The 25,633-nt window shown below is 36.9% G+C and overlaps 1 protein-coding gene across 4 annotated transcripts in view; it reads right to left on the reverse strand.

The window, feature by feature from the left end:
- The window catches only part of cntn5 (contactin 5), a 116,616-nt gene extending 91,291 nt beyond the window's left edge, over positions 1–25,325 (reverse strand). For all 4 annotated transcript variants that reach the window (XM_042219692.1, XM_042219691.1, XM_042219690.1 and 1 more), the window contains exon 1: positions 24,762–25,325. The gene's annotated coding sequence lies outside the window, so the exon portion shown is untranslated. The remainder of the gene's footprint in view (positions 1–24,761) is intronic.
- Positions 25,326–25,633: the final 308 nt, after the last annotated feature.

Below are 25,633 nucleotides of genomic sequence, written 5' to 3' on the forward strand. Positions count from 1 at the left end.
AGCCATGTCAGTGTTCAGGTTGTTTTAGAACACCTCCTGCCAACTGCGCGTTTACATATTCTGCTCTGTTGCGTTTTTTAGTGTTTTACCACTGTTGTCTACATTGTGGCTATTACATGCCCTTTTGTACCTCTTCTCTTCGCCCACCCCACTTGCTTCTCATCTCTTCCCTCTTGTTCTTAGGTGCAAGTAGACAGACTCTATATTTCAGTGCATATTGAGACAAAGCTGGTAGCACTCCCTCCCTGTTTTTGTTACTTTTGACCAGCTTTCTCTCTTGGTGTGGTTGATCTTTGTTATGGTCTACATTTAAACGTCTTTTCCTGATAAATTTAATCTTGGCTCTGTATTTTTTCTGTATTCTATCAGTATACTGCAGTCACAGAGTCTTGCTGAGTTTCTCCTTTCCTGAGGCTGTTGCTCTAACAGGGGCAAGCAGACTCCTTGACTGCACCCACAATAGAAATAAAGCCATCCCGTTCTACTTGCGTCTGACTGTGAACCAATGTATCAATTAAACATCTCACAGTCTCCATGTCAACTACATTCATTATTATTTCATTATAACCGGAGCACCCCGACATCGACAGCTATTAAAGCATATATTACTCACAACTCCACCGGGACCATAAACTCATACAGAAGTCTTAATCTAATGCAAAACACTACTATAGAACATGCACCAAATTATAACAGCAACATTTTTCAAGATTTTTTTTTTTCAGCTGCCTCACGTAGTACACGAAGCAGTGTAATAAGTGACTCATTTAACATTTAACAGTGCATCTACATGTGCCAATTCTAACCTTTTTGTGAGTGTGAATAAAAAAAAAAATAAAAAAAAAGAATAGCTTGGTGAAACAAAACAAAACCTGTTCTACTAATGAAGAGAGGAAAAAAACATGTAAAACTCATTAAACTTGATAATTATATACAGCAAATTAGAGCAAAAACTATTAAGTTAAAGAATTGTGCAAATTTACAATGGGGATCTAGTGTTTGCTAGATAAAGTAAGCTTAAGGCTTTCTATGTTTGATCCCATATTGTTGACAGTATTTGAATGTTTACCAGTGAATCCTAAATGTGTCAGTATGAACCAGTTAGGGTACAAAATCTATTGATCATTAACAGTATTTATGGCATACAAAATACTAGGCAGGTGCCTAATATTTTGCAAGTGCCTCATATCCTGCAATAACCCATCTGATCACGCAGAGCATGGACACAGGACCCAAGCAGACATCCTGTGGTGTCTTCAGAGGGCATGCTGCTTAACTTTGGGCGCTTGTGGGTTGCTTGATGGAGACTCAGTTAGAAGGATTGGGTTCTTTTTGATGCTGCTTAAGTGCTCATGTTAAGTTTTTTTGTGGTTTTGGTTTTAGTTCTTTTTTTACTGGGTAAGTATTTTGTTTTCAATTCTGGGGCTTATTCTGGGAATCAGATTTTTTTTTCCTGCATTTTTGAAATGGATACTAGGTCACCTTGTCCACTTGACATCCTTCTCTTTTACAGCAGAGACCGTCATGCTTGAGCTCATCTCACTGTTGCCAACTTTAGCAGATTTTTTTTTTTTTAAATTTTACAGTATCCTACTGCTTAGCAAAGATATCAGCCAATGACATTCCACTGATGGTACAGGAACCATGCCCCCTCCGCGCCAACAAACATGCAATCCCCACGCCTTGGGTAAGTGAGCAGTGAAGCCTCAGATAGTGATAATTTTGAAAGTAAATAGAGCCAAACACAGCAAAGACATTTTTAACTCATATTTTTGGTGATTTTGTTGTACAAGAGTCACAGTCACCCGTGTAAAATTTTGATTTATCTCCTGTTTTTACTATTAAAGCTCTGAAGCCCAACAAATTGTATTAAGAAGAAGATCTATGGTTTGTCAAAAGAATAGTACACTTCACCAGTCTGTGATTTTAATGTTGTGAGTGACTGTGGAATACATTGCTAAAAATGTATCTGCACGAACTACAATAGTAAGCAACTTAAGATGAAGACTATCAAGACCACAGTCACATAGACACTCCACTATCATTCTTTTCCTGCATTATGATACAAATACAAATTATAATGCTGATACCATAACATCTATTATCAGCCAATCCTGACCAATATCATCAACAAGTAAATCTGATCACCGTCTTGTTCACAAACGAACAGAAAGACTATAATGGCGACGTCATCTACAGACAAATCCTGGAGCTGCTACAGTCATAACATTACTCCTGACACATGAACAGCATCCACAATGCCTTCACTGGGACATGGGGACAATCCCTGAATCATAGAGCTACATTAAAATAAGACTCATTTTGATACACTATGCAAAAATACCATCATCCGAGCCCGCATTGTCATTGTCATTCATTATTTCAGTCTCACTGGTTTGGCTCCAGAAAGGCTGAAATAATGAATGAATGATAATGAATCCAGAAAGGTCACTTCATGATATCAGGTTTCAAGTCTTGATGTGCATCATGACAGCATCAGAAAAAACAAAAACTGAATTTGACACTGAATTTGTTAATATACAGTTAGGTGTGTAAGTATTTGAAGAATAAGACTACTTTCTACTTTTGCCTCTGTACACCACTACAGTAGATTTTAAATCAAACAATCCAGATATAACTACATTTTAGATTTTCAGCTTTAAAGGTTCCAATGGAATAAAATTCCATTGCATTGTGAGGTTTTTATGACATTCAAGCCTTAAACTAAAGTAGGTAACTAATGTTAGCTGACATTAAAAGGTGTTCAGTCTCCTCATTGCTTAGGTCTTCCTATATTAGTGCTAAGCAGAGTATAATAGCGTGTGGTAAAAACACATGTTAGATGTGATGCTGATAGTAGCAAAAAGCACTATGATTTTTAAATTGAGGCTGTAATTGAAGTAACTGAAGGCCCTGCCCCAAATAAATAAACAAACAAAAGGAAACCTGGATGAAAAAGGAAACCTGTGCAACCTCTGTAGGGTCCAGGTGCTGTATCACCTCATACCACTGGTAGTGACGCTGACCCGAGCCAAATGCTCAAATCCTTTAATTTTTTTTAAAAAAAATCAGTGTATCAAAGAAGGGTTAAGTGACAGCAAATAAATAAGTAAAATTTTATTTATATATCACCTTTCAAGATAAAACTCAAAGTGCTTCACAGAAGCTAAAACATAAAAATAAATCAACCAAAAGCAAGTTTAAAAAGATGAGTTTTTAGCTATACTGAAAATACTCAAAATTTAGCCTTCAAATTAGAATTCAATTTAAATTAACACTTTCATGTTTTTCCATCAGTCTAAGAACTGAAAGTGTAGTGAATACTTCAAACAACCATGTCCACACAGGAATAGGAATTTGCTACCAATCATAGCTGATAGCGTCAGTGTTCTTAGGTCTGATGGAAATCAAATGCTGAGGGAGAACAATGAATTTTGAAAATGTTAATGTCCAGTTTATAAGCAATAGTAGTATGGGGTATGTGTTTCTCTCATTTCATGTCATTCTAAGTGCTTGAGTGCTGCTAAACTCAGCTGGGTTTCTGTTTTATTCATTTGCATCTGTTTGTGTCTCTCCTCCGCTCTTTCCTTCTCTCTTTAATACAGCCGAATTCACAATAAACCTGTTGTCATATAAATATTCCTTTTCTGATCCTGTGAACACAATGAAATATGGACTTTACCACAGTCCATTAACCATAGGAAACACTGCTAACACACAAGCCACTTGCCAAGCTGCTACTCTGTACAGCTGAAATCTGGATTTTGACACACTGACAAAATCTTTATCCACATGTTTAAAACAACGACCGTGTTGAGAAATTTGCTACTTTTAAAAGCAAAACAATCAGTCACATTTAGAATAAACACTTATTTTTTTATTCAGGCCTGTGTAATCTACTCGTGCGCTGCACTGTTCCTTTTGGCTGGTCCTTGCTGTTCTTCCTTAAATGAACTGTTGGAAATGCAAACCAGTACCAGTCATGTTTCAGAAAAATTAACATTATCATTATTTGTTGCAATATTAAAAATATATGTGAAACTTCAATTGTGTATTCTGGGGACGGACGAGACTAACATTAATATGTTTTAAAGTGGTAGAATATGTGGTTTTTAACCAAAGGGTTGCATTATCTGTTTATGAGTTACACCTATTTATTTTCCACTGACCGACATTTTTAGAGGTTTAAAAGTGATTAGACAAAGATAGTTTGAAATATAACACACTAAACGCATAAAATAATTCCATATTTTATTTTATATAATATTAAATAAATAATCATTATATTAAAAAAAAAAAAAAGCATTTTAATCCTTGCAGTCAATGACTGCTTGAAGTTTAGATCCCATGGAGATCACCAAATGCTGCTCTGCTAGGCCAAAGACGCTCTGCTAGGCCACGTCACTGCAGCCAGCAGCAGTTGCAGCTTGTTTGTGGGTCTTTTTGCCTTCAGTTTTGTCTTCAGTAACTGAAATTATGGGGTGACGCAGTGAGCTCCTGGGGTGAACAGGTGTGCTGGGATCTGACAGTGATTGTGTCTCTTTATATGTTGGCAGTGACAGCCGGAGGGGGGAAGCGGACGTGACAGCAGAGGCTGTCATCATATTCGCTCCAGCGTATGTTTCTTGGGTCCAACGTTACAATGGTAAATCGGGTTCTAATATAGTGCTTTTCAGCTCTACCTGAGTACACACAATGCTTATACAACGTGCCTCATTCACCCAGTTATATAAACACTTTTTATTCTATGCTTTGTAGGAGTTACCTAACTTTGGGTTAGTATCTTGTATAAACATGGGATGCAGACTGGAACAGCCAGGGATCGAACCAACAACCTTCCAATTAAGAGATGACCTGCTTTGCCTCCATCACTGCATCAACATTTCTATGTACGTTATACTGTGAGTTCCAGGGAGCAGCTACCAATAAGTATAAATGTGGCACTAACATCCAGAGGTTTCATTAGTTTACCTTCTTCATTGAATTCAAACAACTGTCCATTTACGTTTGAGCCTCTGCCAATGGGGGACTAGAAAAACAGCTGTAATTTCTGGACAGTAAACCTTGTTTATTAATCTTAAATCTTCAACTTAAAAAAAATCACTACTGTTTGCTGTAGATTCCACTATATACAGGGCAAAATTAGAAGGAAAAAAATCTGTCACTACAAATTCTAATCGAGTGACACATTGTAGGGTTTATCTTACAATATAAAGCGCCTTGAGGCAACTGTTGTTGTGATCTGGCACTGTATAAATAAAACTGAATTGAAATTGAATTAATGGAAGTAGGTTTTTTGTTTTTTTCTTTTAAAGAAAGGCATATTTTTTCCACTCTAATCAGTCTCAGCTTCAACTCAATCTCACGTTGATGGAGAAAGGTGTAAATTTAACAAAAACAACATGAATGTTCCTAATCAGTGTGCTGTTGTTTTTGATTAGAACTACAGACAATGTGTATGGAACAATAGTGCTCATGAACATTCCCAAAGATCAGAGATGACATCCTCGCATTACCAAGCTTTCTCCACTGAGTAATAATGTATATTTCTAGCTGTAATTTACTTTTTTTTAAAAATTCTATTTTCATTTCGTGGTCTTGAGGAAATCCAAGCAGAAATCTATGCAAATGAAATGATTTCAATGATAGTTCACAATCTTCTTGCAAAACCACTTGTTATTTCACTTAATTCAGAAGTATGACCAGGTGTCCCCCCCCCCCCCTTTTTTTTTTTCCCCAACATCATAATGTCTGCTGCGAGCAACTGCAGTTAAGATGTGGTAATTTGCCCTGTTAACATACTGGCACAATTACATAAATCAAAAGTTGGTATTTACGAATATTTTTGCTAATCCGTTTTATATTTATGCTATGCCCTAAAGTCGCAATAAGCTGCTACCTCTTCTGGTACCACGGGTTTATGTGAAATCATGATTAATGCAGTATTTTGGTAGTCTTGAAATCATGACTACCAAAATACGAAAATATTATTTCTACCCACTTTCTTCTCATGCACAATTACAAAGAATAGCTAGATTTAACTAAAATGAATTTATGTCTAAGAATCATGGCAGTTGAGCCACCTCTCCAGCTCTAGGTCTACCTTTTAGGTTACATGTAAATGTTATTTTAAAACAAAAAACACATTTCTAAAAGTAAAATTGAAGCATTTAAATGTCACTCTGCATTTGTTCTGTACACATTTTTTTAATCAATTCAATTTTATTTATATAGCACCAAATCACAACGCCTCATCACGCCTCAAAGCACTTACTTTATTTTATTTAAATGTCAGCTTTCAAAGCCACCAATAATGATAATAACAATAACAACAACTAATAATAATTATCATCCAGCCTAATTCAACATAAAAATGCAAAGTATGCTTGAAGGCTCACCACTTAAAATGTTTTATTTTAAATGAGCACAGAGGGGAAAAAATAAAATTTTAATCAAAACAGTTTTTATAATTTTGTATAATTAAAGAAAAATATCTTAATTTGTTCTTAAAATAAATTTAATTTTTCAGACCTACACAATACACTTACACATATGCATGTGTGTGTGTACACACACACACACACACACACACACACACACACACACACACTAATTACATATAAAACTCTTCACTGTTATTTCTTTATATTTTGCTTCTAAAAAAACACATGTGCATAATGCATTATTATGCATAGTGAAATGGAAGTATTCAACTATAGGTAAACCTTCAAGCTTTGCTAATTTGTAAAGTTTTATGTTCTAATATACTCAACTGACGTTTTAAAATCCTACTGTAAAAACAAAGTAGATGTTTCCATTACTGCCGAGTGACATCAAGATAAGAGGTACTTCATGTTAAATTGACTTCAACAGATTTGAGTTCATTTTATCTTGGCCTTTGGCACTGAAGTGTCTGTTGTTAATAAAAAAAGCAACAGCTTTCTGTCACTTGATCTGAAATCTGAGTGACTACTTTACATAACAGACGTATAACTTCTTAAAAATGGAAAACTGCACTCCTATGAACACTCTCCTATTACCCTAACAGATTTTTGAAAAAGGCATAGAATTAATAGATTGTGATAAAGCACGCCAAGTCATTCTGTTTCATCCTGACTTCACTAGGTCTTCCCACACACAATTATCTCTTCTGTACATTTTGTTCATCCTTTCTACCACCTAGCATTGCTTTCTAAAGTCTCTGGCTGCCACTATTCACCCCTCAATGGTTTTAATTGTCCCGATGACCTCAATCAAAAGACAATTACCAAAGGGAAGAGGAGCACAGGCAATTATTGTCTTCACCATGAGATAGTGCACACCTGAATGGAGCTACCTCCTTTCACAGTGTTAAAATTACATGTGCTGCCTGGCTGTTGTGATGAAAAAGGGAGAATTAAGTGTGTGCCTGAAATACTTATATGTCCTTAGAGAAGACTGAATCTGAGAACATACTGACACTTTTAAGCCAAATGAGCAACGTGGCACACATATATGAAGATATGTAAAAGAATTCAGGCCAAGCTAAGATGAGTTGGAACATGGGATAAGAGAGGCATCAACCATACAGACATTTTTCATTGTGACATTGCCTTCCTATTAAGTAAGTAGCTTTTTTTTTTTTTTTTTTTTTTTTAGAATTTGGCAGTCTGGTGATAACTATGCAAATAATCCTTACAGTAAAAATGTGATACATTCCACAAACTTACATCATCATGAAATGAATGCACTGAATGTTAAAATCCACCATTGTTTTAAAATCAGAGCAAAGATGCATACTGAGGCTGTTCAAATGTCTGTTTTTGGACTGAGAAAGCAGTAAGCTGCAAGTGGTTATCGTCTCTGCAGCTGCTGGGATACACAGAAAGCAAAGAATACCATTTCGGTTTTTTTAGGAGAAGACTGACAATGTATTCTACATATTTTTTTTTTAAAAAAAGTTTAAGTTTAAGGAAAATATATTTGACAAAGTATAAAGTATAAACTTAATGCAATACAACCAGTACAATCACATATTATTCCTATATTGTATTGTGGCAGATAATCATTGTTTTCAATGTTATTTTAATGTTGGAGTTACTACAGAGCCCATCTAGAGATTAAACTGACCTTCAGCAGATATTTGCAAGGAAGCACATAGCATCAAGAAGCCTGCCAAGTAAGGCAAAAATACTAATCAGAATTTCTGATCTGGATTATTTAACATGGGTATTCATAATAAGCAAAGTAGTGTAGTGGTAAGTACTGTCACCCCACAGCAACAAGGTTATGCTTCAAAGCAACCTGCTGGCTGGGGCCTTTCTGTGTTGAGTTTGCATGTTCTTCCTGTGACTGTGGGATTTTCCCGGGTAGTCTTGCTCTCTCCCACAGTGCAAAGACATGCTTGTTAAGATCCCTGGTGATTTTAAATTGGCCACAGCTGTGAATCTGAGCATGACTGGTTGTCTGTTTTGGGGGGTTTTTTTTACTGTAAAGCTTGTCCTGCAAGGCCAGCCATCAGTCCCTGTTGAACTGCCTTAACTTCAAATCTGCAAGTACAGATGGGGCCAAAGAGAGCCTCAGGTGACAGTAGACCCAGGTAGATCAACATGGCAGCTACAGGCTGAACATCACTGAGTCAAAGCAAAAGGCCAGCTGTTGCGCTCCACGTAAAGCAGTCTGGATAAAAGACCCCGAGAGATCCAGAGGCAAGAACAATACATGTAAACATTAAAATTCTGTCCAAGGTTCACACAGAAACTCTGAGTTTTACTTCATGAACATATATAAGGACACATGCATGTTAACAACCATTTAAATATTGTCATATTCATGACATCTCCTCTTTAAAGCAGGCACCATTTCTAAATACATTTGTGTTCAGACTTTAAAACAAGCAGATTGTTTCCAATTCAACAGCTAAAAGTGGAAAGTTTTTATCATTTTGTGCTTGGCAGACTATTTTATGAATTTTCCATCTGTAATACTGCAAAACAAGAGTAGAGTGATAATGGTAAGGACACCAGAATACCTTTAATGTTGTGAATGATGTGTTAACCTCCAGCAATAGCCTGAATGCCAACACCTGAGTCTAATCAAGCCAACTCTAATCTGGCTGACTGGATCAAAATAGCACCTGGTGATTTCTTTTTGCTGTTCTGCATAGGCCTGAACCACCTCATTTAGTTCATTACAAAGAATAGTTATGTGGGTTTTCTGCCAGTGTATTACAAGCCCAGTGGGAGACCAGTCTTAAGTGAACATCCCTCAATCAAAGCGCCAGGGTTTTAGGCAAAACCTGACCATTAAAGTTGCTAATGTACCATATTACCCTTCTGGTCCTGTTAGCCATTTTGACTCATAAATAAACAAATTGAGAAAAAAAAATACAAAGTAAAAGGCAAAGTAAACAAAGAGCTGTCTTCAAGATATATTTTTACTTATGTAGCAACAACTAAAACATATTAAGTTATGTCCACCAACTAATGTAGGCTAGATTATTCCTTGCTATATAAAAAAGGTCATCTTCATCCTGGTGAAAACCTTTATTCCCCCCATCAAAATGAAAGCTGAGTCATAAATATGTTAATTTCCTTCAAATAAGACTGTTGCTTCAGAAAGAACTGTTATAGTGGCCGGGTAAACCCTTCATCGTTAAACTGTAAGACTTGACAAATTTGTCATGTTAATGATTTTCAACTCAATTTTCCAAAAAGATATACTCTCTGCGCATACTAGGCCATTTGAAATGTATTCCCCTGTCTCCCACTTCTCTGAGTGGTGCACATTTCTCAAGGGATCTTTGAACATGTCATATTTATAAGGTTCAGTAAGATAAAGAGAGCCTGTTTTCCTGTTTATCTTTTTGCTTTCATGCTAGTAACTTATACTGATAAAAGTCTTGCTTTAGTTCACACTGTGTTTTTAGCAGCGAGGTGAACAACAAAATACAAAAACATGCAAGTTTTCTTTGTGAATTCAGTCAGTGTGGTGCCTTCTCAGGCCTTCTATTAAGAAAGTAAAGCAATTGAAAAATAAATGTAAAGATTTTCTTTTTGGCTGAGGTTAGTGTGAATGATTATATTAAAAAAAAAACATCAATAGTGTCTAACCTTGTAAAGGATGTATTTCATGAGTAAATGGCTCTTTTTTTTTTTTTTTAAATGACATCAGAAACAGCAGTATGCGACATTACGTGATGGCAGAGCTTCAGTTCATCCTTGTCATTTTTTTTTTTTAATAAATAGGACAGGGGGAATGAATGAGAAGAAAAGAGGGGGATGAGAAAGAAAGAAAACCAAAGGGGAGAAGAGATGGTGAGAAGGGGGGGAAGAGAGAGGAAAAAAAAAGAAAAAAGAAAAGAAGAATGAGTAAATGGCTCTAACAGCATTTTGATCTCCAGTTTTTTTTAAAAAAGCATTCCCAAAAGGAGTTTTAAATCCAAATCAAACTGCAAAGTCAACACATTTTAGAATAAACAGCACAGACACCCATCAACGGATCTTCACAAAATTTCCTGATGAATGTAAAATGAGTGGTCAACTACATATATTAGTTGAAAAAGTTACTATTTTAATGTAAAATGCACCAACTCTAATGAATGTTGGAAATCTAGTGTCTTATCTATGTATTCCAGCTCTACCATCCATCTAGATGACAGTATAACAAAGGTCATATTGAAATAGTGTCAAGGACTCATTTTAGCCCTGAATATTTTAATTAGCGCTGTGCCATATCATATCATCTGCAATCCTACTGGTATATTTCTTTAAATTTAAGTGTAATATTACAATATCAATAATATAGTGCTACCATGTGTTTATGTTCCCTAGCACACATGATAATCAGTCAGGTCTAGGCACATCTGACAGTGAGAGCACCATGGTAGCCTCTCATTATGATTTAGTAAAAATGGAGCTACTTCAACAACCTCCTGCAAAGCACATTACTAAAAAAAATGCAAGAATATTGTCCTTCATTATATTTGCACTAATAAATGCTGCTGCCTGGAAGCTGCAATTACTGATAACATGTTGGCAAATTTCCTTGAAATAGCATGATATAATTTTGAGGTTATGTCACTCACCCCAAACTATAATTACTGCTTTCATTTGTTTAGAGTTGCTGATTCGAGACAATCAAGGAGACAGCTGAACTCTAAAAACTTTTAAAACGTCTTGAACAAAAAATATGTCCAATTAATTTTCAAGTTCATGTGTATTTGTATCAAATGAATAACTAGAAATATTTGATCAAAGTGTGGAAAGTAGTAAAGAAAAAGCTCACTGGTTCTGTTTCATTACAAGTGTCCACCAGCAGATTTGGGGGGGAGCATAGAGGTCACACCTCTCCTGGATGTGAAATGGGTTGTGGGGCATATCATTCCATGCTCAATAAAATGCTAAGCACTGCAGATCTGCAGATTATACACTGCTTGGTATAAATTACATTTTACAGTTGTTTAACTGCTCTAATTAAAATACTTTCTCTCACCATAAATTAAACACATTTCTAGTGAAATACCAACGTATACCAAAGGGCATAATCTCTTAAAGCATCTGGTTATATTTACTTTTTCATCAGAAAATATATGTAAATTAATCCGTTCTTCTAACCTTAAAACACCGATAAAAATACAGCTTTGCATGCACTGGCTGGCTGGCACTAAACAATCCAGCACCCAGAAATATTCCTCTCGAATATCCCTCTTTTGTTCTGCTTTTTGGACAGAAACAACTTGTTTTAACAGCTTTGTTAAAAATAGGTTGTGTGTGGATATATATGTGTGTGTGTGTGTAAATAGTGAGGGAAACATTGCCACATTTACATTTGTTTACCCTCTGCACACGGTTTTGCAGTATCATACAGTTGGGCAAGACTGCTTCATAAACACACAAATACACAAACAAATGCACACATACACACCAGTTTTGAGGACCTGAAACTTTGTACTTTAAATTTTCCCTGGCAGAACCACAGTTTCCATGTGTCACACAATTATGCTTTAAATGAGCTCTACTGAAAATTGAGAGTTAATGAGTATGTGATCTGGCACAGAAGGAGACTGTCTCAAAACTAATTGTTGGATCTCTAGAGCTCAGGTCTGCACAATTAACGCATCCACTTGTATTGCTAAGAACAAAGTAACAGGGTACATTTGAATAAAACCAACTAAACTAATGTGTTAATGATGTTTTATTCTATAAATTAGTAGCTCTTAATAGATGTATGAGAAGAAATATACAAAGCAAAGGCATTTTGTTGTAAATTCTTTGTTGGTACACAGATAATTAAAAGAGGTGCTCTGAAACAGAAGTGGTGTAAATGGATTTATCTGCTAAAAGACAAAAAGAAAAATAAAGGAGATGCTAAGATGAGCTTTTATTTTAAAAAATCTTGCTTTGATGGTACAATCTCTGCAATTTAGCCAAAATGCATTTAATCAAGATTAAAATTCATGTTTGGGATTATGTTGATTTCTCACTGAATGCAGACAATTAAGCAGAGATGCAAAGTGAATGGTGGGCAGGAAAGAGGAATCCAAATATTAGATCTGTAATGTGAAGTAAAGGTCGCTTCCAACATAGCAATAATGTGACCTGATTTTCCTCGCTCAAATCAAGGGGCACAAGTTGCTATGGTAACTATAGTGTGGTCCACAGAATGGAAGCTGGTAGTAAAGATGCTTTTAAAAGAAATCTGCATTAACAGTCTGATTAGGAATAACTATTTTTTAATGTGTGGTCAATTTCGAAGATTCGTGACTTAAAAATTAAAAACAACAGCTACTGAAACATAGCCACGTATTTCTTCATCATTCATTCCCAGTGCAGTTCTCAGTGCAGTCCCATGGTAATATTTATGGCAATGATATATACACCTAATTAAGCCTCAATTTATTTGAATCTGATCTCAACAGTCCAGATCCTAAAGTGATAAAGTGCTTTCATTTTTACTATGGAGAACACAGTGATGCTATATACTAGTTCATATAAGCAACTAAATTTCTATTTCTAATTTTTTTTAAAGTGGGATCACTAATCGCAATGAACAAATTACAGATAATAGTTCATGCAAATTTGATTATGTTGCACCAGTGAAACTGTGGTTCAAAAATAGATTTGTATTGTAGGAAAACCCGAGGCTGATGTTGTAAGATGACCATGAACAATAATCAACATGATTAAAGCATTTCAGCCTTTGTCTTGGCTACTTTGAAAACACAAGGCTTTTCACAAGTATATGGAACAGTCAGTAAATCTAAATAAGAAATGGCCACACACGCGTGCACACACACCCTACTTCCAGATAATAAATTATCAAATCAAAATTTATTTATTTATATAGCACATATTAAAACAACAATGTTAACCATAGTGCTTCACAGTCAGTAAAAGCACGAGACCATTAAAACAAACAATAAAACAGGACAACAAACAATAGGTAACAACACAACAAGCTAGAACAGCCAACTGGTTAGAATCAAAAGCCAAAGTAAAAAGATACGTTTTAAGACGTGATTTAAAAGACTGGATAGACTCGGCAGTACGAATATGAACAGGGAGTTTATTCCAGAGCCTAGGTGCCACGGTTGCAAAGGCCCGGTCACCTCTCGACTTCAATCGAGACCTAGGTTGTGCTAGGAGCATGTGATTGGACGATTTAAGAGTTCTGTAGGGATGGGTACCAGTATCCAGTGCCATTATGGCACCGGTTCTGATATAAACGATAGTAACCAGACCAAAAAGCAGCGCACATTTCGGTGCTTTATTTCGGTGCTCTTTTTTTCCCTGAGATGCCATACACTTTGGATTCCAGCCAATCATTTTACCTTTGCGAGCGTAGTAGGCGGGACCAGGTACGTACGTTCTTTTAGAGCAGAGCTACAGATTAAAAATGCCCAGGGTGAAGCGGTCAAAAGTCTGGCTGTACTTCACAGCAAAAGATGCAAACTCAGCAGCCTGCAACAAGTGCTTTAAGGTGATACTGTGATACTGTCAAAGGAGGTAACACCTCGAATCTGATGAAACACCTGGCGACGTATAGCATTTTGTTAAAAGCCGAGAAATGCGCCGTATTTGATAGCTTGCTGCGAGACCTCACACCGGGCACATCTACTGCGGGTGGGTTGCCTGTTATCTGACCCGGAGTTAGCAACATACCCCAGAGTCCTGGCCCCTAGCCCTGCCAATGTAGCAGAAATGATGAGGATGATGATGGCAGCAGCAGCCGTTCTTCTCTGCGTGAGTAGCTTAATGTTGTTCGTGTGTAATTTACGTTGAGTAGGCTAACCACGTTATTAAATTAATGCATGTAAGGTGAACTACCAAACACCGTCATAGTTACATGCGGCCGTCTTCGTGTTTGATGGCAGATACTCCTTTCACCCTGGCCAAAAAGGCTAAAATGACCAAAGAAAAAGTGGAAAACGGGTAAACATGAGAGGTTTTTGGACAGAGTTTGTGTTTTTTTCCCCCATTGTTTAAGCACTGCTTCCAGCCAAGAGTGATGCCATAAATCCCCTATAGTTGCAGAAAAGGCTAACATTGTTATCTTTTTACAAAAAAACAGCTAAACATGACAAAGTTTTTGTTCTCCATTCTTTAAGCACCGGTTCGAGCACCATTTAAGCACCGGCACAGTTTCAAAAGTACCGGTTTGGTACTGGTATCGGATAAAACCTAAACGATCCCCATCCCTAGTGCTCTGTTAGGATTGTATAAGTGGAGTAGTTCAGAAAGATAGCTGGGTGCTAAATTATTCAGAATTTTAAAAGTGAACAAAAGAATTTTCAAATCTATGCGATATTTAACAGGGAGCCAATGTAATTTGGCTAAAATTGGAGTTATGTGTTCATATGTAAACAATGAATTTAACCACTTGGAATTTTTTTTCTTTTATTCTCTATATGGACAACAGTATCGGACCACACGTCGTAACATCAGAATTCTTGTTTTTTTCAAACACATTGCTAAAGATGTATAAAATCAAGCATCTAACCACACAGTCTCGTTTTCCAAAGACTTGTGAAAGTCTGAGTTATTCTAAAGAGCCTACCGAGGTTCCTACTGTACAAAAGTCATCAGCACTCTGCTGACTCAATAACTGCCTCCTCTGGCATTAACACCAGCAGAAATAATGCACTGGGAGCTTCATATCTTCATAGCATACCTCTGTCACCGCCGCTAACTTTTCTGAGACATGTTATTGAATTCAATTCAATTCAATATGAGCTCATATTTTTTGTGAAATAGTACAATGTCTGAGTTTAAACATTCAATATGTTTTTAGTTGGGACAAGGCCACATTTACCACTGTGTAGCATTACCTCTTCTTTTACCAACGGTTGGTAAACATCTGGGAACTGAGGAAACCGGATGTTGGACTACCGGAAGAGAAATGTTATCTCATTTTTGTCTGATATAGGATCGATTCTAGCTGATCAACAGTCCTGAATTAAATGTGTTCAGTTGATGAAAGATCTGGACTACAGACAGGCCAGTTCAGCACCCAGACTTTTCTATTACAAAGCCATGCTGTTTAAAAAGCAATGTCTTATTGGAATATGCCACACAGCAAAATCTCCAGTGTTAATTTAACACTGGAGATTTTGCTGTGCAGGGTTTCCCTGAAACAGATCAAGATGGGAGTATATGTTGCTCTAAATCACATATATATCTTTCACCACTGTGCAAGCTGCTAATTCCATAGGCACTGATGCACCCCCATATCATCAGAGATGCAGTTTTTACAAAACCATGCTGATGGTTAGTGGGATGGTTCCTCTCCTCCTTAGTCCAGAGAATGTAGTGTTAATGTTTTCCAAACCAAAAATTCAATTTGTCTGTCCAAAAAACAGTTTTTCACTTTGTCTCAATCCAGTTAATGAGCTTTGACCTGGGGAAGACAGCTTTAAGATTCTCTTTTTATGTCCAGTCGTGTTACTCACCGGTTGTCAATTAACTTAGTAAATAGCAAAAATGCAGTAAAAGCTTCTTATATTAACCATTTACTTCTCCAGCCTTCTGCTGTCCTGGTCCCAACTTATTAAAGACATGTTAAATTCAAAATGAGGCAATGCTTTTAATAAACTGGTATTTTGGTGGGCTTCATTTTTCAGTCCTAATTATTCCGTCCTATTTTGTATTTGAATACCATTACAAACCAAGTTCATTATGAAAAAAACTGCACAAATTTCCCAAATTTTAGAATCCAAACTCATCATGTAACGCATATAAGACATCAAATGATTGCATTTTTGCAGAAAATTCATATTAAAAAATGCACAGTGGAAAAAAATCAAGTCAACAAGACTCAGTTCTCAGGGGAAGGCAGCAACAGGCAGAATTGTATGGTTTGATCATGTAGTTGAAGCTGTATCGTGGACGCTTTCATACATTTTTCAGAATGTCAGTGGGGAAGTTTGAGCTCTTCTTGGGACAGCTGGGACCACATGTGATTTGCAGAGAAATAATTTTAGAGAGTCGATTGACACAGAGCTGCATCCAGCTGTGTTTCTGAGGTAAAACAGCAGAAAGATGATTGCCAAATGCAGTTGTCAGATCTCTTTATTCGGATCTGAAAAATTGAATATGGTTTGAAAAAACAAATGCTTCATATTTGTCCAGCCAAATTATGCCGCCGCTATGAACAGCTGCATTAGGCATAGGTGAGTCTGATTTCCACTGATTTTACACGTCTGTTGTGTAAAGGGCTTTACCTGACTGTAAACCAGTCATGAACTATTGTATAGGAGAATTCAGCTTAGTATGGTTTATCTACTATGTGATTGATTGAGCCAGTATATATATATATAAAGAAAACCTGTTCATTTAGATGTAACCTCCTGGGCACTTTACATTCATTGCATTACATTACAACTTTTACAATTAAAAGTTCACTATACCTTTTAGCTGTTGCAGAACTTGGTTTAAATATACATTTTACTTGTCATTTACAGGATCTTATTTCAGAGGTATCATTGTGTAACATTTAAGTTGCTTTAAGTCCTCTTGGTTACTTACCAAGTGGAAAAGTGAAACAAACGTAAGTCTCGCAATCCCTGAGAAATATATCCAGCTCCAAGTGTAGTTAAAAAACTGTTCTGTTGCACTTGCAATAGAAAGAAAAACTTTAGTCAGCTCATTCACAACCAAGAGAGTCTGCAGAAGGTAACTTGCACAAATTTTCCATGTATGGACTTTTGCAGACCTGTCCAGGGTGCACGGTGCCTGTCGCCCTAATGCACTTACTTTTACTTTTTGCAGTCTGTTTTTAACTTTTGTCAAACACAGAGAACACCTGTCTGCTGACAAAGGTATCTTGGGCTCACAATGTTTTAAGGCTAAGGCTAGTGGTCTTAAAATATACATGAATGGTGAATAATCTGACTGCTGCATTACTCTGCTCACATATACTATATTTTAATATAGTACATATTCCCTTTAAATGGTCATTGTTAACATATATTTATGTTTCCTTTTATCAGATAATAGAAAAAAATGAAATAGTACAAGAAACATGATCCACTGAGACAATAGTAATAAGCAGCAGACACATCCAAATCAAATTCAAGCTGCTGTTTTGAAGTGCTAAATCCAGATTTTATTACTACAACATCTTCTGATCACTAAGACAGACAGTAGATTCACATACATACAAAAAAGAAATTAAATGAGGAAAAAGAAAAAAATAACAATTTTATATGCACTCTTTTTTTTTTTCGCACAATGCAAAAAAAATTTTTTTTTCAGTGATTCTAGTTGCTTTTCTCTCCTCTGCTCTGATTTCACCACTCCAACTGTTTTCAGTGTGTGCTCCACTCCATGTTGAAAGTTCATCCTTTCCTCACCCACACAGAGTGAGAAAATAACAAAGGAGATACTACTAGAACTTAATGTTGCTCGAATTGAAGACTGTGTGCTCTCTAATTGTAAGAGCAATAAAAGATTTCCAACAAACGACAGTAAGCAATGACTCTTTCTCGGGCTTGTCTTTGAGATAAAGAAACAGGCTGAAAATTCCTTCACTATAATGGCTCTCTGCATGTTTTTAAATATGCTTAGGTAACGCAGAAAATTAGATTAGACACTCTGAGGCTTGATTACAAATTAATCTGTTTACCACAGAACAGTTTGTGGTAAGTAGAATAAGACTTGGAAAAAAAGAGAATGGCCCTTTAAACCATTTGAAACCATCCCATAAATGTTTTCCCTTTGAAGCTAAACTAATTCAATTACCTAGAAACTGTAGATCTAAGTGTGTGCGTTTCAGACCAGAGATTCTCTCCTGCACAGCAGATGTTCTACGTACTGTAGCTGATTAATTACAAGCCTTCAGTTGCCGAACAATCGGAGTTGCTTATGATGTGCTAGAATGAGAATTACAGTCAATAATTGTAGAGTTGTACAGCTTAGTGAATGTTCGGAACTTTTTCAAAAAAGGTTTGGCCAGTTTTATTTTCACAGGCTGCACTTTTGGCATTTTCATTTTTGTGTAGCCCCCCCTTTCTGTTACATCTCTCATCAATCTCCCATTATGTTAACTGCAGCATTCATTGTTCCAACAAACTGCTGGAAAATGAAACAATCCAGCAGCCTCTTACCCAGTGCTCAGAGGTTGCCTATCTTATTGTTTTATTAAGAGCATAACAGCATTACAATTTAAAGAGATATTAAGAATGGGTAACGTTGACTTGAAAATGAAAATATAAACCATATAAATTAATTGCACATATTGAAGTAATGGTATAGCTACTGTGAAATGCGGGAAAGAAATGAAAATGAAACCAAATGCAAAAAAGGAAAAAAATAAAATATTTAATCTCGCTTGTATTTTTTTCAGTATCATTACAATGCTTCTCACAGCAAGCTGACAGCTGATATCAAGAAATGGTGTAAACCCAAACATCAGTATTCACAACACAATAGCAGCTTTGTATAGATGCTTCACAGAACAGCATCCTTTCTTTTATTTCCTGTAAAATGCATCAGTGGGTCTGTCTTATCCCAACACCTAATGAATCCTCACATCATCCTAATATCTGGAAGACATTTTACTCTTATTAAGTCTGACAAAAAAGCCTTTTTTTAACACCATGGATACTATATACTGAAGTGTGTTAAATTGAATTCCTTTATCACACAATCCCAAGATCATTGACTTTAACTAACGTGTTTATATAAGTTCAAAGTTAGGTACAGAAAATGAAAATCACCCAAGATCAGGTCTTGCCCATTCATATGAGTACCATTATATCATAGCCTAACAAAACAATACTTCAGAATTTATGCATTCATAAGAATAGAATACATTCACTGTTGCTGTCACAGGAGACCGAATGGTGAGGTACTGCACAAGACAGCTAAGCACAACAGCCTTCTCAGTTGTTTTCCAACAGATTCCTCCATACACATTTCATCTCTTGGGAGAAAGAGGCATGAGAGTGGAATATAACAACTCAACATGCAAGATGCAAGAAAGGTGACCCTAAAACACTCTCTTCTTTTAATGGACAGCATTCCCTTGGAAAAATCCCTACTATTAGGTTCATCATGAAGGAGCAGACGCTACGAAGGACTTTACTTGAAATGTGTCCAAGAACTACTGAGGTTACTGTTCTGGAAAGAATATGTCTGCACTCTGAAAGAGCTGACAGTAACCTGCAATTAGAATCAATGGTGTAAACATGCATATAAAAATACAGCACAAGTCAAACAAAACTGTTCTCAAGATGATTCCTCATTTCCAATCAAACTTTTACAAGAGAAAACACAGCACATAAAAATCGTTAATGCAATAACGAGCTAGAAAACAGCCGTTAAGCAACAGGGCCTAAAGACATTTTCACTAGGGTTAAAGATTAAAATGTGAAAGGTAATTCGACCTAATTATGTTCCAGACATGATTAAAAAGTTCCGAGACTGTTGCAGTTTTCCAATAACTGAGAGCATCACGCACATTTAATAGGTGCAAGTGGTGTAGAAGGGAACTACTTTGATGGGGGTGGCGCTGGATTACTTTTATGGGCGCGGCCTCAGGACTTGTGAAATGTTACATTAAAATCACTGGTTTCTCAGTGTTCCTTTGATTTCTATAAACACTGCTCATGCTCTCCGTGTCTTTGGAGGTAAGACTTATTAAGATACCACAGGAGTAGATATGGAGCTGTAAAGTCTGGTGTGAGCTCCAATGAATTTTAAGTGAGGCATAAAAAAATTGCCTCCTAGGAATCATTTGGCGTATCAATGCCCTGCTTGAGGTAATGAGAAACAAAAATTAAATATATAACAGTATAAAAAAGAATGCAAATAAAATTATGAATCTTAGGTAACAATAACTTATTATGCCTCAAATTCTATTGAAGATTATACACATAGCTTGCAAGCAACCCCTTTTTGTCTGTCGTTATAACACTTTTGAATGCATTCCCAATCTGACAAACACAAACTCGTTTACCAGTTACATATATTTTTTTAAATGTTTTATTTATTTATATAATCACATTTTACTTTCTTTCATCTGAAAGTCAAAAGTGTCACTAAATTCAGCTAATCTTTCATTTTGTACTATCAGCATGATGCAGATATAGCCTTAGACCCTGTATTTGACTCCCATGAAACTGCATAGCCAGTTTTTACACCTTCATCTCACTAATCTGTCTAGAGCATGAGATTGTTAGACGTTTGGAAGATAAAAAATCAAAGAGTGTTGTGCTTCATCATGGCCCTGGTAGATAAGGCCCTTTACTGTCACATAAAATCAGGAGCTGCCTACTGAAAAACACTCCATCCTCGGGCTATTCCCCACCATCATCACTACTCTCTCCATACCATCTCTGCAAATACTTGGTGTTCGCTTCACTGACAAAGTCCTTCCTTACACCTATTTCAGCACGCAAGTAACATGTTGAGTACAGGGTGCTACTGTGCAGATTTCATCAATGAAGTCAAAAGTTTTGCCTTGTACCCCGATAATCAACTAGATTTATCATTTCAACTAATGAGAGACCCATATTTTGATTACAAGTGTGTTCCTGTTTTCATTTCAACTACTACTTCATAAACACATTACTTTGTTTCAGTTAATAACCTTTAACACTTTAAAAGCACATATTTAAGCTGTGGCGCAGAGGAAGCCTGCAGGTATCTTCAGATCACTTGCTCAAATTAAACACACTGAGGACAGCCCAAAGACAAATGATACCAGGGCAGCATAATTAACCAACCTGAGGCTGTGGGACATATTAGCAAACCAAAATAAGTTATTTTAGCCATTCTGAAAGCAGTAGAAATCAAGAAAGGAAAGCCCCAGGTTGATGCAGTCACGTCACTTGTTTTAATTACACACTGCTAACTCACACAATTGTCATGGTGCGTGGTGTTTTTGTACAACCTCCTGGCTGCAGCGCACGAGTCAGATCAAAGCAGCGACGTACATACGAGATGAAGATACGAGGCTGAAGGATGCAAAACTGCGCTCAAATTAACAGTACTTATTTTGTTCACACACACGCTTTAGCATTGCAATGTCAGTGCGACTTAAGATTGTCTGTTTGACTCATTGGACATCAAATCCAAGTCATTCATAACAGTGACAAGTGGATGAGGGTGCTGAAAGTCAGTCTTTCTTACACAGATGCTTCTAAGCAATTATATAAATTAAGTTGTCAGATGGGTCATGAGGGATGTTTGTCTTCCAGGCTGTGCTAGACCAGCCTGCCTTACAAACAAAGTGCTAGATAGGAAGACAGCCAAAGAGGAGTTTGCCACTGTCAAGATTACCAACACTTCTTAAAAGGAATTTCTTTAATCCAACAAATGCATGTCATCTCAAATCACTGCATGGAATATTCCCAGGGCCTACATTGTTAGTCACGATTATGTTTTGAGCACAAAATTAAGCCCTTGCATCCTCTGGACAGTGAAAAACATGTTGTTTATATATTTGAGGATGCTCAGCAATTTCCTATCACTGCCTCACTGCGCTTTTGTCACCATAGAAGTAGCTTCAGAGTGCTCTATACAATAAAGCAGGATATAGTGTGATACCATATTATCCTTTGAATAGCTTTGCTCACAACACTCTACAGGGACATGTTGAGCGCCACTTGTGCTCCGCACAACATTTTTGTCCGTTTTCACTTTATTAGTTGCAGATTTGTCAGTGAAAATATGATTCCCTTGGGTGGTGAGACAGTTTCTATCCCTAGCCTCTCTCTTGTCACTGCTGATATGCATTTTTTTTCCCCCAAGTGTCCCAAAGGCCTTCACCAGAGTTGTCGTTTTTAATTAGCCATACCCTAAATGCGTGTCTGTTGGCCCATGTCAATAGTCATTTAATTTAGGAGGATGGGGCAGCTGTAACATCAAGACATCTTTCATTTCAATCAAGGTTAGCCGATTTACTAATTTGCATTTCATCTCACACCTGCCCCCATGTGGATTTACAAACATTTTAAAGCATGCGCTGCAAGCAAATAACTGATTTACATATGATAAAGATAGGGGTAACCTCTAATTCATGCCAAGTGAAACAAGCACAGCTGTGCGTTCCCTCCACCTTTCCCCCTGATATGCAGGTGAATCTCCTTTTGATTACTGCATCTGGTGACTTGAACTATACATCTCTTGGTGAGGTGAGCCATTTTCAGATAATCTTAGGAAATTAAACCCAGCTGTACAATGAACTGATATGGCAATCATTTAAGCACATAGGGCTTATGAAATATAGATATACATCTATAATAATATTAAGGCAAATTATAGGACATTTGAAATCCCAAGCATGCCTCCAAGTTATACTTCCATCATTAAGTCTTAATGGATGCTCTATTACACTAACAGAAAACCATAGAGCCACACTGTGATGTGGGTTATATGATTGTAACACTGCTATACAGTTTTAGAGATATAATTCAAAGATATTTAGCTATTGGTGTTAAATTTGACCTATATTTAGGTGAGGTTTCTGTTTTTTACCTTTTTTTTTCATGGTGAAATATGGAAAGCTTCCTTGAGTCATAAATGCTCCATGTTTGTTAAAGTGGAGCCTTGTCCTCATGCTGAGAGTGAAATATACCAGTTGGAATCAGGGGAAAATAAAACAGAAAGCCACTGTTGTAAGAAAACAAAGATACAAATGGTTTTGCTGAATTTGCCTGAATTTTTTGACATTGTAGTAAAACTCCATATTGACTGCATCCATGTTGCAAGCAGTGTAGCTCTGCCACGGTGTATTGTATGTGACATAGGCCACAGAGTTTAGAATAATTCATGAGGCAAATCAGAGAGAGAAGGCTACTTTTCTTTCAGCATATCCCACTCTCACATACACAAACTATACTTACACCATTGCGTATGTAACACGCTGGGTGTCAATAAAGCGAATGCCATATATTTCACAATTTTACAATTTATGGAGTAAGAACTATTGTTTTTGTTTTTTTACTGTTGGAAAATGTCTGTCTTTTTCTTGAGCTTCACAGATACATGCTGCATATGAACATCTACCACCTTCAAAGCAGATCTGAACATCTGCTACTACATGTCAGCTTCTGGGAACCACTGAAGGATGCAGACAAAACTAGTTTCTATATTTTTAGAAAAAAAAAATGTTCCAGAGGCTCATCATTTAAAACTTTATGACTCTTAAATATTGTATTGACATACTTAGTGACCTTAAATTATTACAATGCTGTTTCTTAGTGCCTCGGAGTGGCAAAAATGAAGAAAACCCCAAGCAGCAGGGGAGTTACTGACAGCAGAAAGACCTTGAAAGGGTGCATTTTTCTTTGACAGACTTAATTCCTTCTGCCACCGCTTGGCTAATTACTGTCATTGAGAAGAAAGTCACGCAAACTTCTAAAGGGGAAAAAAAAGAAAAGAAAACATATCCTAATTGAGTAATTGCTTAATAATAGCCATTTCATTTCTGTGCACCATCCAAACACATCAATAAGACCAAACACAAGTCTGTGAGCCTAAAAGCCACAGTGGACAACCAACTGTCACCAGTGCACTTAGACCATACTATTACACTTTGCATTCAACACAGCCAAGCTGCAAAATTAGAGTTTGGCAAATCTGCATATCTCTGATTGGATAATTCCTATGGGTCTACTTGTGTGGTAAGTGGTGTGTTAGAAGCCTCCTGTTCTATTCTAACCTAAAAATGCAATCCTCCCTCCAAAAATACAGATCTTCTCCTGCCCTCACAGTGTAGCTCTTTTTCTTACACAGAACATTTAATGGACCCATTTGAGATGCTAGAGCTCAAATCTACACATTGTTTTTTCTTTTTAAGACTGCTGAAGCTTTACTGTAGGACACCGCTAATTTGACTTCAAAACTGAAGTCATTATTTCAGCTAGCCCCAGGCGCGATGAGCAGCTGAAATGGTTCAATTTGACACTTTGTTGTGTGTTTTGTGCATCTTGAAACAGCTCCATCGCCCACATGCTTAATTTTGACTCTGTCACTCTTTTGGAAAAGGTAGAAGTTATTGAAGCAGCGTGGTTGGAAGTAAGCAAAGCGGACAGTCTGAAATCTAAAATGCACCCCCCAAAACTATTCAGCTCCTTACAGGTTTTCATTTATTTATTTATTTATTTATTTATTTATTTATTTATTTATTTTTATGTTTTTCATGGATATCTCCAGGTTGTAATCTCCAGAACTTGTCTCTCTTTAGACAACCCGCGTTCGCTCTTACAGATCCAGCTCTACAATCAATGGGAAAAATAAAAGAAATGCGAGTAAAGTGAAATACTTTAAAATACTCACGGAAATACAAAAAAGTCGTCCTCGGTCTCCGGGTGATAGCTGCTGTGGTAGCTGACCCAAACGACGGAATGGCAGCGGTTATATCCAGTGAAGTCCGGGTCCTCCTCTCTGCCGCTCTATGTGGTTAGTCAGCGCAAACAGCACATCCTTAAGCACAAACAGCAGGAAACAGGTACACTTCTTTCGGTCTCGAGCTCTTTACCCCCTAGAAGCGTGAAAGCTCGTCCTCGACTTCGGGGAGCTTACTGGATGTGCCGTGCGTCGTGCTGGACGTAGCTTTGGTTTAGTCTCTTCTCTGTCAGCCTCCACCGCTGCAGCCGGCTGAGGCTCTGTCTGCAGCGCAGCATCCCATCTCCCTGGTGCTGAGGAAAAAAAGGTGGCCCTTAGATAGTTATAAGGAGTGGCATTGCATCAGTGCATCGGTTTCTGCCACTGTATAAAGATCTTGGTCGGAATATGCTTTTCTATCTGCTGGTCCCTTTGATGCTGAAGTTGATTAAGTGGGGGTGGAAAAAACCTGCTTTGTAAATGGCTGAATATACCCCCTCTTTTCAAGAGTGCGCATATAATGCTGACTTGGGTTTCCCCCCTTTTTGTTCATTACCGTAATACATACACGTCTACAGCCCCATTAACACATGTGTAAGGCACTGATAATTTATTAAAACGAATTTTTATATACATTTCCAGTCGAGTCTTGCTGCTGAATTTTCTCCCCATTTTTAGCCTATTGTGAAATATGACAAAAATGTTTTTTTCATCGTTATTTTTAACATTCACCTTGTTAACGTATTAAGCAATAAACAGCTACTGTATGTAGCAAATGGCTAACTTTGGCTTAGCATGTTTCACCAATTTCGCAGATTAAAGTT

Source organism: Haplochromis burtoni, unplaced genomic scaffold (assembly GCF_018398535.1).
Source record: "Haplochromis burtoni strain Fernald_Lab_line unplaced genomic scaffold, NCSU_Asbu1 Contig_36, whole genome shotgun sequence".
NCBI classification, from domain to species: domain Eukaryota; kingdom Metazoa; phylum Chordata; class Actinopteri; order Cichliformes; family Cichlidae; genus Haplochromis; species Haplochromis burtoni.